This window comes from Agelaius phoeniceus, chromosome 6 (genome assembly GCF_051311805.1).
Source record: "Agelaius phoeniceus isolate bAgePho1 chromosome 6, bAgePho1.hap1, whole genome shotgun sequence".
NCBI lineage: Eukaryota > Metazoa > Chordata > Aves > Passeriformes > Icteridae > Agelaius > Agelaius phoeniceus.
In genome coordinates this window covers 52,976,248-52,989,763 of record NC_135270.1, presented here as the reverse complement: position 1 = coordinate 52,989,763, position 13,516 = coordinate 52,976,248, and the positions used below count along the sequence as shown (strand labels likewise).

The window sequence follows — 13,516 nt, the reverse complement described above, 5'->3', positions numbered from 1 at the left end:
CCAAAGCCAAATATGCGGTTAAAAGCAAAGCTGCACAATTGGTTTTAGACTTTAAGAAGGCTTGAAGGATTATTTCCTGTTCTTCAGTTGCGAGTGAATATAGCAACTAAGTAAAAATAAATATGGAAATAGAATATAAAGGATAAAATGTATTCATAGAAAGCAAGGCTGCTGGAATATGGTATTACCTCTGCTGATTTTGATTTGGCTTTTGAAATGTGAAGGTTTTTTTATTTAGTTAATTTTCAGGTGATTTATTTTTGATCCACTTGTAATAATGATTATTATGACATGAGTACAATAATGTCATGGCCAGCTAATGACAGTCTTCTGCACCATCAAAATCAATTTGTCATGCCTGTTGGGAAATATAGTTTCAGGTCTTTTCTTCCCATCATAATGAAAAACACCCGTAGTGTCAAAACTTGTTTTCCTTGTCCATCAAACAGTACAATAGAGAAATTTTGAGAGGTTTTAGAGTCTTAACTTCTTTCTTTGGAACCTCTGAACACTGGTTCTACTGAAGCACGAAAACGAATGTTCTGCTGGAGGTAGAGACAAAGTAGCAGAAGACATTTAATTGCAGAGAAGGCAAATAGGAGGAAAACTGCAAAATGGGATTTCTTCCTATGAATATTTGTAATCCAGAGGGTTCAATCTCTGAACATCATCCAAAATCTGAGGAGACTGGCAGGAAGTCTGACAGAGTTTGTACCAGTGATATGCTGTCTGGGAAAACAGCTTGTATTACCAAGAATTGGTCCTTGTATTTCGGTGGCGGTTTTGCAGAAAAAATACTCAGAACTGTAACTGATCTTTTTAAAGCTTTTAGTGATACTGACATGGACCTGTCTTCTTCTTCTTTCTCCCTGTATACTATCATTGCCTGAAAAGTAAAGAAAATAATAATCATGTTTCTTCCTGCTTCACGGGGTAAGAGTGTGCTATAGTTGAAAGACTGGTGCAGTGCTGTGCAGGGTAGGGAGAAACCAAGTTTACAATATAATACTGATCTGCCAACTCTTTTCTAATATACAAAAGGAAAAGGACTTTTGCTTTAGAGTGATCTCCCTACATTAAAGGGATTTTCTCAACAGAGTTTTGTGTTTGAGATTCTGTGTTTTCCTCAGGTTTCATCACAAGTCACACATCAACAACCTTCAGCAGTAATTAGCTGGATGAGACCTGTTAAATCCAAGAATTGGGTTTTTTCAGAAATGTAGTTGATCATAACATGCTCAGGACAAGAGAGGTGGTTAACCTCCCAAAGATTCTGACAGCTGCATGGGAACAACTGACCCTGATTACCTGAATAAGACATTTTCATGCCAAGGGCTGGATTTGCTCCCTCCCCTGCAAGCTAGTGGCCAAACCTAGTTTGCCAGTTTGAGAGCAGAGTTAGTCCGGAATCTGCCGTGTCCCTGCTCTTTATATGCCCGGGGTTGTATGGTGGTCCTTCCTATGTCTGGGTTGTAAAAAGATGATTAAGGTTCTTTAAGCACAGCACTAATAACAGAAAATTAAGGGCCCATTGACTCTTTACAGGAAGCCTATTAAGCTAATACCAACAAAGCTATTTTTTCCATTTTAACTAACATGGTTTTGTTAGTTTGTTTTAGCTGCTTTTGTTATAATTCACTCTGGCTTTTTCTCAACCCTTGCACTTTGCCTTTGTGATCTCTGTTTTCTTTCCATCCAGAGTTTCCTTTTCTATGCTTCTCTCAGGCAGATTCCTTCCATCCACTACAAGAATAAGTCTCAAATCAATTGTTGATTGAAATCTTGGTTCCCTGGGTGTTTCTCTCCACTGCCTTTAGTAGTGTCAGGATTCAAGATACATTTGTTTTTCTTTCTTGCCATTACACAAATAGTGCTCCCCAGTAGGACTTTGAAGTTCATATTGTATTCATTAATAAGATTTTAAGTCTTTTTGAGACAGTCCCTCCTAGTCCTTCTTCACCAGCAGGATGCGTAGCCCATTGCATATGAATTGGTTCCGGGAGTGGGGCCAGGGAGTAAGGGAATGGGGCTGGGCCAGGAAGCAGGAATAACTGCTTCCCTAAGTGTAGGTAAAGGGATTTCTGGGTCCAAGCTTGTGAGGGTTGAGGAGGTGAGAAGAGCTGTCATCTGCACTGAGCACGGAAGGGAGCGGGGTCTGCTAGGACCCCAGGAAGGTCACCCCAGGAACTTTTGAACCAGCTGTGATTTCAAAAGTTGGTTTTACCAAACCAGGATGAACTGTTTCCAGCACAGTTTTGGCTACCCACAACCTCTGTTGGCTTTGTCCTGTATTCCTGATGCCAATGCATTGCCCACTGATGTCAGCGGGTGTTTTTGGGTTTGCAAGGAATGCAGGAATGGGATCTCTGAAAAACAGAATCTGTATGGTAGAAATGTTCTAAAACTGAAAGATGTTTTGCAGAAGCTTGTCTGAAACATTTTGGCAAGAAAACTGGGCTCCTTCAGGCCCTTGGCTATTGTTTTTATGAATTATCCTTGCAGGTAGCTTGCATTCTTCCGTACTGTCATCAGACACTTTTGTGAAATGCTTTTGAAGGCAAATAACTCAGGAGACTGTTTCTGACCAAGGCAGCATACACCAATTGCCTGGCTGCCACTGAAGTTTGCAAGATTTTGAAGTACTTTTATGAATTATGCCTTGCCAGATAATCATGGATATTTCAGTGGATCTTTTGTGGAGCTGATAACATCTCTCAAGTGTTGAAGATTTTAGCTTTAATTGATTTTTGTCCTAGAATTTAACAGTATGATATTGTGCCTTCACTGGCCTTTGCTAATGTTTTCATTAGTTAGAGTGGAGTGGAGTCACCACGCTTCTTCAAAGAGTATTTTCTGCCAGAGTCAGTAGTATGGCTGTCTTTAACATTTCTTCTCATTCTTGGCAAAGGAGAAGACTTCCTTTTCTTTTTCTTGGTTTACTCAGTGATGTGTAAGGTCTGAGACAGGAATTTGGTTCTTTGTAGTAGATGTGTCACACATGGTATGAAGCAATGCCTTTGTCAGTGGGTCTGTAATGGACTCATTGCTGGGTCTTAAAATCTGTGAGTGCTTCCTCTGCTTTTCTGCAAAGAGCTGGTTCTAGTTTGATGCAGAAAATAGTATTACTTTTCTAATGCAATGCTCTAAATATTCAGGGATTCCTTATTAAGTGTCTGACATGCTTAATAAATTCACCAGGGTTATCCCCAGGTACCTTTAGGATGAAAGCTTCTGAAATGTGTTGGCTAGTTAGATGTTAGCTTTTATACTCAAGATGTCCTGGACACCAGAGAGTTTCTGCTGTTGAATCAATTTCCATGTAGCCTTCAGCCACTGCTGTGTGTTGGCTTTTGTCAGACTGTGACAACCCCAACTGTGTTGGGGTTTTCTTACCTTCTGAGACAAATGTCATTGGCCTTTTCTGACCTTGCCTTGTTGTCACACATGAGATTTTGAAAGGTCTTTTGAAATTACTTGGCTTCTCCCTTGGTACGATAATATTGCAGAGTACTACTTCCTGTATTTTCCTGCTAGAACAGAACAGTTTTTACAGTGGTAAAGTTTTAAATAGAGTTTGAAATACTTGGCATCGGGATAGAGGTTTTTGCATGCAATATATTAGTCAATGTGACTTACTAAACCCCTAAAAAGAGTGACTTGTGCAAGAAACTGCATATTCCCTAGTAAATCATAGAAGTGTAGGAATGGGAGGGAGCTCAAGCAACCAGTTCATCTCTCTGTTTTGTGGCTGAGCCAAGACTATTTTTGACAGTGATGTGTCTAACTTTTCCATAATGGACTCCAGTGATGAGGATTCCATGACCAGCCTTGGTGAGCTGTTTTTGTTAGTTAGTTTGTCCTAATAGCCAACAAATCTTCTTTTACCACACGGCAAGCAGAACTCTTCTTCTAACCTTGCTGAACCTGAAGAACAGTTGATCACTGTCATATTTATTACAGAATCTTGCATATTTGAAGACTTATGTCTTCCCTCAGTCTCTTTTCTAGACTAAACAAACCCAAATCTTTCAGCTTTTCTTCCTAGATTATATATTCCAACCTTTTTTCTTTTTTTCTTTTCTGGACTAAATCTGCATGAATCTGGAAAGATGTATTTCAAAACTGGGCTTTATTTTTGGTTTGAGGTATCACAAGTGCCAGAAGGTGTGGATTAGTTACCTCTCATAGAACACCATATTTCAAGAGAATTATACTTCTAACATCTACAGCTCTCTAGCTAACTTGCTTTTTTCTACTTTGTAGCTGTTCATTTGATTTTCTTGAAGGGCAGAGCTTGGTCTTCTTATTTCATCCCACCAGTTTCACAGGCAATGGGTTAATTGACAACCCTTTCAACCTGTCCTGTGAAGGTTTTTCTACTTTTCACAGCCAGATGCTCTGCAAATTTGAAGTCTATATTCCACCATTCTGCTGGGCTTAAGTCAATCTTTTCAAAACAAAGTGATAATAATACAGTTTTCATCCAGGAATCATATGGTAATGTATTTTGAAGAACTTTCTTCTACTGGTTTCCCGATGAAATTGCTGAGGGCATGTTGTGCAGCTTGTGTCACAATCTTTCTAAACTTAAGATCCTATTTTCTTTTTCTCCCTTAACCTGTGGGCCATAAACATGGAACAAAATAGGATGGTCTGAGATGATTTATTTTTCATCTCCATTAGGAAGATTGTCCAGAATACTTCCTGTGTCCCTGTTTCCCCAGCCCTTCCCTAGAGCCAGTAGTCACTTCTGGTTGGTCTGGTCTGAGTCACACCTGACAGTTTTATTAGTGCTCATGAACAGCATTGGGCAATGGCTGGATCACTGGCTGAAACTTGGCAGGATGTCTGCAATATCACGGATTTGGGCTTCTGGCAGGCAGGCAGCTGACACCCTGGGACACTGATTTGACAATGGACGTCTCTGTTCATCTCAGAAATAATTGTAACAGAAAAAAAAATCTTGCTGTGATAGTCATCTACAAAGCAGAAAAAAAAATTAAAAGAAAACATAGCAATTTACCTAGTGTCTGGTCTATTCACTAACAGGTTTCTCAACACTGAAATGGTTCCTCTTTTCTTCCCAAATTATTTAAGAGCAATAAACATACTCATCAGCTGACTTGTCCTCCAGCGGCTTTGAGAGTTTTTAAAGGGCTGCTTTATTTCCTCTCCTTCATTCCTGGCAAAATCACAAATATCTAACTGAACTCACATTACTTAAATAGAAAGTAATAGAAGAAATGGTCGTACAAGTAGTTCAGGGTCTGGTCACAAATATGCACTAAGCTGCTGGTTCTCCTGGGTGAATTTCACCTTGAACAGAGAAAACAATTACACCTTGTTAGCTCAAAAAAAGTAACCATCCTTCTTGTATTTTAGTCAGTCCAGCTATAGAGTGAAGTGGAAAGACAAAAGAGGACTCTAAAGAGCCTGATAACTCAGTGGTTATTTATAGCAAAAGAGAATAATCACAAAATAAGATGAAAATATTTTTGTTTTAGACTGTTATACTGAAACAAATCACGACCAATTTGAACCAATAAATAATGGAGTGTTTAAAAAGAAAAAAAATACTAACGAAAACATGACTTTTTAAAATGTTTCTTCTGGAAGTGTGCTGTGCCAGATGCAGTAGTAAACATACCTCCTTTGAATCACTGGAGATGAAAACCAGCCATATACTTGAGCTTAGGTGGTTCCTATGGCTTTATAACTCTTTTGTATCATTTGAGCATTCAGGAAAATACGGCACACAGATTTTTAAACTATGATTCTGGCTACAGAGGCACAACACATTCTTTTCTGTTTTTAATAAGTCTCTCTCTTTGTGCAACAAATCCTTCTAAAAAATGGTACCAGCAGTGCTAACCAATGGGTAGCAGCTAGAGGCTGGGGGGAGAGGAATTGCTTTGGCTGGACAGAGACTGAGGGATTTGTACACCCAAATTTCTATTGTTTTTAATAAGAATTTGGCTTCAGAAATCATAGCCCTCATATGTATTCAGTCTCTGAGAACTGGAGGTCTCTAACCACGCATTCCTGTCTTGTGGAATCCAATCCCCCCTGGCTGGTGCACCAGCGGGGCAGGCAGGTGTGGCACTGCACACGTCTCCCAGCAAGGCTCCTCCCTTGCCAGGGGCACTGCTGCTGCTCTGCTTGAGAGCATCTCCCATCTGATGGCTGGGGGAAGAGGGAACCCATGTCCCACCAGGAGGGCAGAGGGTACTTAACAATCTTAAGAAGGTTTACTGTGTTACAATATGAATTGTTTTTTCTTATTATTTCAGGGTCTTTTTTAGGAGATTAGGAAAGACCTCATGAAAATACAGGGTACTTGTGCATTCTACCTATATTCCATATGCTCTGGTAAATTGTCATTCTGATTCTCTCATGCAAATAACTGAAAGAGGTGGGAAAATTAACTTTAAAAAAATCCTTTTAATAAAGTTGATTTCCTTGTTTCTGTTCCAATGGGAAACCTGAGTAAAAATGTGGAAGTATTAAGTATATAACAAGGGGATAGTGATTTATTTTTTGAAGACCTCTGTGATCGTTGGGAACTCTGTGTTTAGGATTATTTACAGGAGGGCTAGGTGTTACTGTTATTTTCTTGTAGTCAGTTCATCAGTGGCTGATAAGTAAAGAATGTAACTTGGTAAGGTGTTGCAGGCAAAGGGAATTTTTGCAATAATGTTTGCGTTTTCACTACCTTTTCAAGGCACTCTTTAATTTGTACAGAAGAGAAGGACAGCATTCACTGCTACATTTGCTGGTTAAAAAATTTCAAAGGAGTGGATTCTTGAGCAGAACTTCAGTGGTGGTGCAGTTAGTTTAACATATGTTCACCGTAAGTTTGTTAGTGTGGGAGATGTGAGAAAAATGAGAAACTTTGAAACCTTGATCAAGGCATCAAGACAATGGGACACATCATTTTGACACAGGAATTTTTATGGATTGCATGAGTCTGGCTGTACTCCAGAATTAGTTCCAGGCTGAATTATGGTTCCATTCTGTATCTTCCTTCATGTTAGAAACCTGAGTAGTGAGTGGTTATTACACTGACCTGCATTACGTGCCCTGTTTAAGCACGCTGAGTACAGCACGTGGCTGTGACTCTATTTTTAAGTACACTTCTCTTTTATGTGTTTTTCCTTAGAATGGTTCTGTAGGTTAGTGTTGGACACAACTGTACACACAGTGTGTGTGGTTCTAGAAGGGAAGTCACACTATCTGCCAGTGCTGAGCATAAAGAAGAGGGGAAGTGCTGTCTAAACTGTATGAAAAGAAGGTATGAACAAGCATAATATTTTTACTTTCTTGCCATTACAGCTGCTGCTTTTATCTCAAGAAAATAAATGATCAGTGCAGATAAGGTGATGGCTGAAATTCTCCATATGTTTCCATAGATATGCAGCTTTTTGGCAGAATAGCACAATTCTTTGTGCAGGCAACTGAATCACCAGAACTAGTGGGCTAGATTAATGTGGGGAATTATATCTATTAATGTGAGGAATTATATTTAAATGTCTCTTTAGTGCTTAGGATATCTCTAGTGTCACTGGCATTAGCCTGCCTTCCCACCTACCTTTTCTCTCTCTATGCCAATCCTTTCTGGGCTAGTTTCTGCTAGTGAAATACCCACAGAACCTATCAGTCTGTTTCTGAGTTTGTGCCACCTGCCTGTGTCCTGACCACATCAATCCCTGTGGGGTTCAGCCCACATCTTAAAACTGAGGGAAATGTGTTCTCATCCTCTTTCTTTTCTGTCTTGCTTGTGGTTACAGAAAAAAAAGTGTGTAGAGAATATGTATAATTTCATCAGAAAAAGGCCTGTTTTGTGGTGTTGAATCAAGCATTCCTTAGGGTTCTTACCTTTCAGTCAGTAGATGTTGAGATTTTTTGCCTGTTTTGGTGAATTAAAACATTTCACCAGGAGAATGATGTAACACTATCCAGGGCTGGGGTTTTGTACTTGATGCCCTCCTACTTATGTTCCTGCTGAATTTTCCCTATGCAGTTTCTGGAGGGATAAGAAAAATAATGATTTCTAGAAAATCTATCTTAGTATATTTACTACAGAGGAAGGAGAGGTAGATGTATTTATTGAGACTAATAGGCATCTAGAAAATGAAATAGTATTTTTTAAAAAGGAAGAAAATAAAAGGGGGTGTGTGTGTGTGTACAGATGGTGGGCAGGACAGTGGGAACCTGCTCTGGCATCTTGGTGGTTGAATTTTTGCTGGAAGATGTAGGTTAAAAGTCTCTCAGCAGAGGAAGAGCAGAAAACCAAGGCTGAGATGGGGCCATTTGTGAGTGGTATGTGTGTGTGAGTGTGTGTGCAATCTTATACTGCACTTGTCTTTGAGTTTCCTAAGGGCTGGTTTAAGCAGCTTCCTGCTTAGTTTGCTGGTGTCTGTGTATTCCATTTCAATGTGCCTAGAGGCCTCTGATTGATTTATGTGTTACTGCCAGCTTGAGACAGCTAATGTGGTTATCACCTCTAGCTGTTTACCCCACTCTTAAAGAGCTAAATAACTCCAGTGGTTCAGCAGCTGGTTTGTGAACAGCTCAAATATCAGCTCAGGGAGAGTGAGGGGGACACTTGGGCACAGTAACCTCACCAGCTGCCTGAGGCTGAGCCATCTCTTCTTGTTCAAGTGAGCCAGTGTCCCCTCACATGGCACAGACCAGGCACAAAGCAGTTCTGTGGCCAGGTGCCCTTTTGAATATAGCTTAGATACACAAGAAGTAAATGTTACAGTGCTGAAGGTAGCCATTCTAGTATAGTTCATCTGAATGAAAATGCCTAAACTCTGTGTAAAAGGAGAAGCCTCATTTGCAGATGCTAAATTGGGGAGCATTGTTAACATGAGGACAGCCCATTTGGAGTGTACCTGGAAATGGGCACCTCGGGAATGTCACTGGGAAAGGAGCACACCAGAGACTGGGATTCAGTCACTTAAATATGTCTCTGCTTCTGGACCTGTTTTTAGACTATTTTAATAACTCTAAGTGGAGAAATGGATACTCTTTTACAGTATAGAGCATTTCTAATGACTCAAATAGGCCAAGTAATGGGGCATTCTAGCCTGTTTGTTCCTGCCCCATTTTTGCAGCTGCCTCCAGCCCACATAAAAGTTAATTTCTCTAAGTGCTCACCTACTGCTTAGTGGATTTTTGCAGTTTGTCTAGAGTCACTTGACTTAGGGTTCTCATCTTAGCAGTATGGTTTAGAGAGAGAAAAGAAACTTCTGGATACAGATGTCAATAGTATCAATTGCTCTGGGTTTCTGGGAAATGTCTAGCTGATACAAACTGTGCAAACAAATCTCTATGAAAAGGTATTTTAAATTAGAGTTTACACAGTTGAGGAAAAAACTTCTGTTTCCTTTTTCTGTCCAAGTTAGAATTACAAAGGTAGATGCATATAAATAATGTTTTTCCTTGAAATTTTTATCTAGTTATTTTCCATTTCTTTCTCTTTTTCTTGTTACAGTCTCAATGCTTATATAACAGCTCTCAAGAGGAAGCTGCTAACAAGCCCATCTGCTTGTTTGTGCCAGCTGTTTTAGTGGAGGCATGCTGGATGTGACTGAGCTCCACCTTCTTTTTTGAGGTACGTTATATGTGAGACACCATAATATATGATTCAGTCAGAATGATAGCTGCTTAACCTCTTGGTACTCTTTTCATTAATTCTTTCTTGGATCAGTTATTGTGTTTTGTCTGTCACAAAACTGGGTTGAAAACTGCTCTGGGCATGGAATGTGTCATTCATTTAAACAACATCAAGGCACACTGTTCATGTTTAATTATTACTTTAATGCGAGTGCTAAACTGTTTTCAGTTACATCTAACAAACATGTTTTCTGGGACTGGTTGCTGGCTGACCTCAAGTAAGGGCATGTTAGGCTAAGCCTTGAAATGCTGCATCAAGCTGTCATCTCAAATAGGAGTGAGCTCATTCATCCTCCCGTGAACTATCATATAGATGAACCGATGGAAGCAGGATATATTAACTGCCCACCACAAAGGACATTGCAGTGTGCTGATTTATGATGAGCAAATTCTAGAGTAATCCCATTGATGATGCCTAAAAACATCTGTTCACAGTGTTGCAGTAGCTAAGCTAGGAATACTGTGTGGTAGATGAAAGCCACCTGTTGATGAAATCTTTAAAAACGATATGTAAATATTTCTGTTGGTGCTGTTGCATCAGTTCTTTTTCAGGATATCCATTATGGCATGTCACATACATTTGGAAATGGTCAGAATATTTATAGGCCCAGTTCCAGTAGAACATGAGCATGTGACCAATGCTCTTACTTTCAGTTGCTCAAAAAACCAGTTTGATGCAATGTTTAGAAGTCACTCTCATGCTAAAGTAACTTTAATGACACAGAGAAAAAAATATCTACATAGAATTTTTTTCAGAATAAGTACTGTAGAAGGTAATGTAAACAGAATAAGGTAATGTAGAAAGCAAGGTCTAAGCTATCTCTATTTGAGAGATCATTCTAAAAGATTAAGAGGAAGCCACCACAATACCTAATGCCTTGGTTTTGGTAGGATTTGGGGGGTTTTGGCATGGTCCAAATAAATTCCTTCTGATTTTGGGACATCCACAATTACTTCATAGGGCTGATGCATTCTAATCTGAAACTAAGTCAGAGGGCACATCCACTTCAATTGACCTACCATTCATCCTGATATCATCATTACTCTGTCTAAGCAGTTGACTAATGTAATGACAGCACTCCTATAAAGGTGCAGACCTGACTTGAAACCTCCTACAGGCATGATCCTAAGGCTTGGGAGACTTGTTTGTTTCTGAGTAACATCTGTTGGGAAAATCCATTATATCTGTCAGTGGATTTGTTTTGACATCTGAGACCAAACTTTCCCAGGTTCTCCTTTTTATTTTCTTCCTTCCTGCCTATCTTTCCTGTTTCTCCACTGAAGGGATGCTCTATCCTTTCTTCCTGCCAGTGGCAGTGGGAGCAGCCAGCTGGGCTTCGCTTGACAAGCACCAAATGAAGCTTATATGTGCCAGGAATGTCTGCCTGTGTTAGTGACAGCCACTAGCTTACCAGTTATTGTACCAGAGTCTTTTGAAAGAGAATTTGTAAGTGGGAATGACTGTGAAACCAGTTGTCTTTTGCTGCTCTTAATGTAGAACCATTAAGAGCTTTAAAATTTCAACTCAACTTTTGAGTTTGAAGAAAGCTCTCTTTGTAAATTTCCTGGCCCAGAGTGCTCTTACTTCATGCTCTTGCCACGGTACTCTGTTGGTTTGTCGTGGTTCTAAGGAATAAATCCTGTTTTAAATTTCCTTGGTTTCTTATAACAAAGGGCTCTGGAGGAAAGAAAATCTTTTAATCCTCCCAGCAATAACCTGACACGACCTTCTAAATACACTATTAACTCAAAAATATTAGCAATATTTTGTAGCTGTCGTAAGAAGAGTTTACAATAGAGATGGACCAAATATTTAGAAGAATAATTATACTTAGTTCTGAGGAAATTAGTATCCATAACACAATTACACATTTAAAAAGGGCTAAATGTTAAAAACTATTTAAAAAGCCAGGCAGTAGGGTATTGTTCAGTAGCACTGGCAAAACACAGACAGTTTTCTGCATGGTCTTTCTAGGCTTGTGATTTCCTGACTGCCTTAGCACAAATTACTTGCCTTCTCTCTGTTCTTTAGTAACTCCAATCTGTTTTTTCTTTCCTTCATAACTGCTTAGTTTTCAGAAGATGTTAATTTTTTTTTTTTAGTATGCTCAATATGAGATACTTAGAAGGTCTGCAGGAGGAGACAGTTTTCTGCAAACCTGGCCTCTCTGCTATGTCAGTAGGCTGCCAAGAGTTGCACACAGCTTAAATATCGAATAGGTGTCCTGTAAAAATTGAATACTGTTGTACTAGTATAAGCACATTAAAATAACTAATTTTGAAATAAAATTATGGCAGTAAATAATCACAAAGGTAATAACTTAAAATTATGTATCCAACACTATACTCTGACTGGGGGCAGAGAGATGAACCTCAGCTTGGGATGCACAGCAGAAAAATTCAGAGAAAAGTCAGTAGGAAAAGCTAAAGAAAAGAAATTCAAGGTTGTTTTCTGTCCCTTTGGTTAAAATGCCTGAATTCAGAGATAAAATAGGGGTTTGGAGCCTGAAGTTTTTTTGTTACTTTTATGCTTCTCAGGTATGCATTTTGGTACGCAGCAAGTAGCAATTGTGCATTCCTTCATAAAAATACATGCTAAATCCAGCAGCCTTTAGTCAGCCATTCTCCATCATGAATTTCTATTAAATATCTGATCTAAACCTAGTGAAGTCAGTGAGAGTCTTTCAGTTGCTTTAAGCACAAATTGCAAAATATCAGCTGGATCCACGGAGGGACATGGGGGATATAGTGCTCCAGAGAAGGATGTACACAGGTATCCCCTGCTGCTATGTGCCAGCTGGTTGCCTTGGAGCTGGTAATAACCATGCTGTCTCTCTTGAGAGGAGAGTGCTCCAAAGGTGGAATTCCCGCTTTGAATTCAGATTTGAACCCTGATGAGCAGTTGCAATGGAAGCATATGCTTGGTGCCCACTCCTCCTCCTAGTATGAGAACATTTCTGGGCAAAGAAGTAAAACACAGAATCAGTAAGGTGGGAAAAGACCACTGAAGGTCATCTAGTCCAACCTCCCTGCTCAAGCAGGGTGCCCTGCTGCACATTATTCAGGACTGTGTCCAGACAGCTTTTGAATATCTCCAGAGAAGGAAACTAACTCTACAGCCTCTCTGGGTAATCTGTCCAACACAATAAAGAAGTTCAGCCTTATGTTTGAGTGGAACCCCTTGTGCTTCAGTTTCTGCTCATTGCCTCTTGTCCTATTGCTTGGCATTGCTGAGCTGACCCTGCCTTCATCCTCTTGTATAGTACAGGGCAGTATCAGGGGAGAAAAAGTGTGGCAGGAACAGCCAGCTGTGAATTTCCTGGGTCTTTGGTGTCCCACTTTTGCAGCCCAGGCCCTCTGTCATGGCAGAAGAGAACGTTTGGCACTGTGGAGGCAGGAGCAGCAGCTCCACTGTGGTACTCTAGTGCTGTAGTACTGCTGGCCCTAACACAGCATGTCCCTGTTGTGACCAGCACAATGGCTGTACTGTCCCTGGTCCCAGCCATGATCAGTCCTCCAGCAGCTATCAGTTTTCCCCAAAAGCCTTCTGCTTTTCTTTGAGGGTTCTATTGCTGTGTTGACCAGCCTCTGCAAACCCCTTTCTGGACTGTCTTCTCATTCTCCTGCTTGTTACTTTCTTCTGACAAGAAGTAGTTATAACAAGCAAAGTCCAACTCCTGCTTCTGTCTTTGACTCTGGAGGAGATCCCTCAGGCTGAACCGCCCAGTTCCTCCTCCAACCTTGTCATGCTGATTCGTGCTTTAGCCTGTAGCTTCTATTGTTATATTTATTGCTAAACAAAAGGAGTATTTTCTTGCTCCCTCAGTTAGACTGA

General features: G+C 40.1%; 1 long non-coding RNA gene across 1 annotated transcript in view; it reads left to right on the top strand.

Annotated features, from left to right (window-relative positions):
* Positions 1-13,516, top strand: part of LOC143694418 (uncharacterized) — a 232,274-nt gene that overhangs the window by 20,114 nt on the left and 198,644 nt on the right. Inside the window, exon 2 of the long non-coding RNA XR_013182892.1 lies at positions 9,500-9,619. This is a non-coding gene — a long non-coding RNA (uncharacterized LOC143694418). The remainder of the gene's footprint in view (positions 1-9,499; positions 9,620-13,516) is intronic.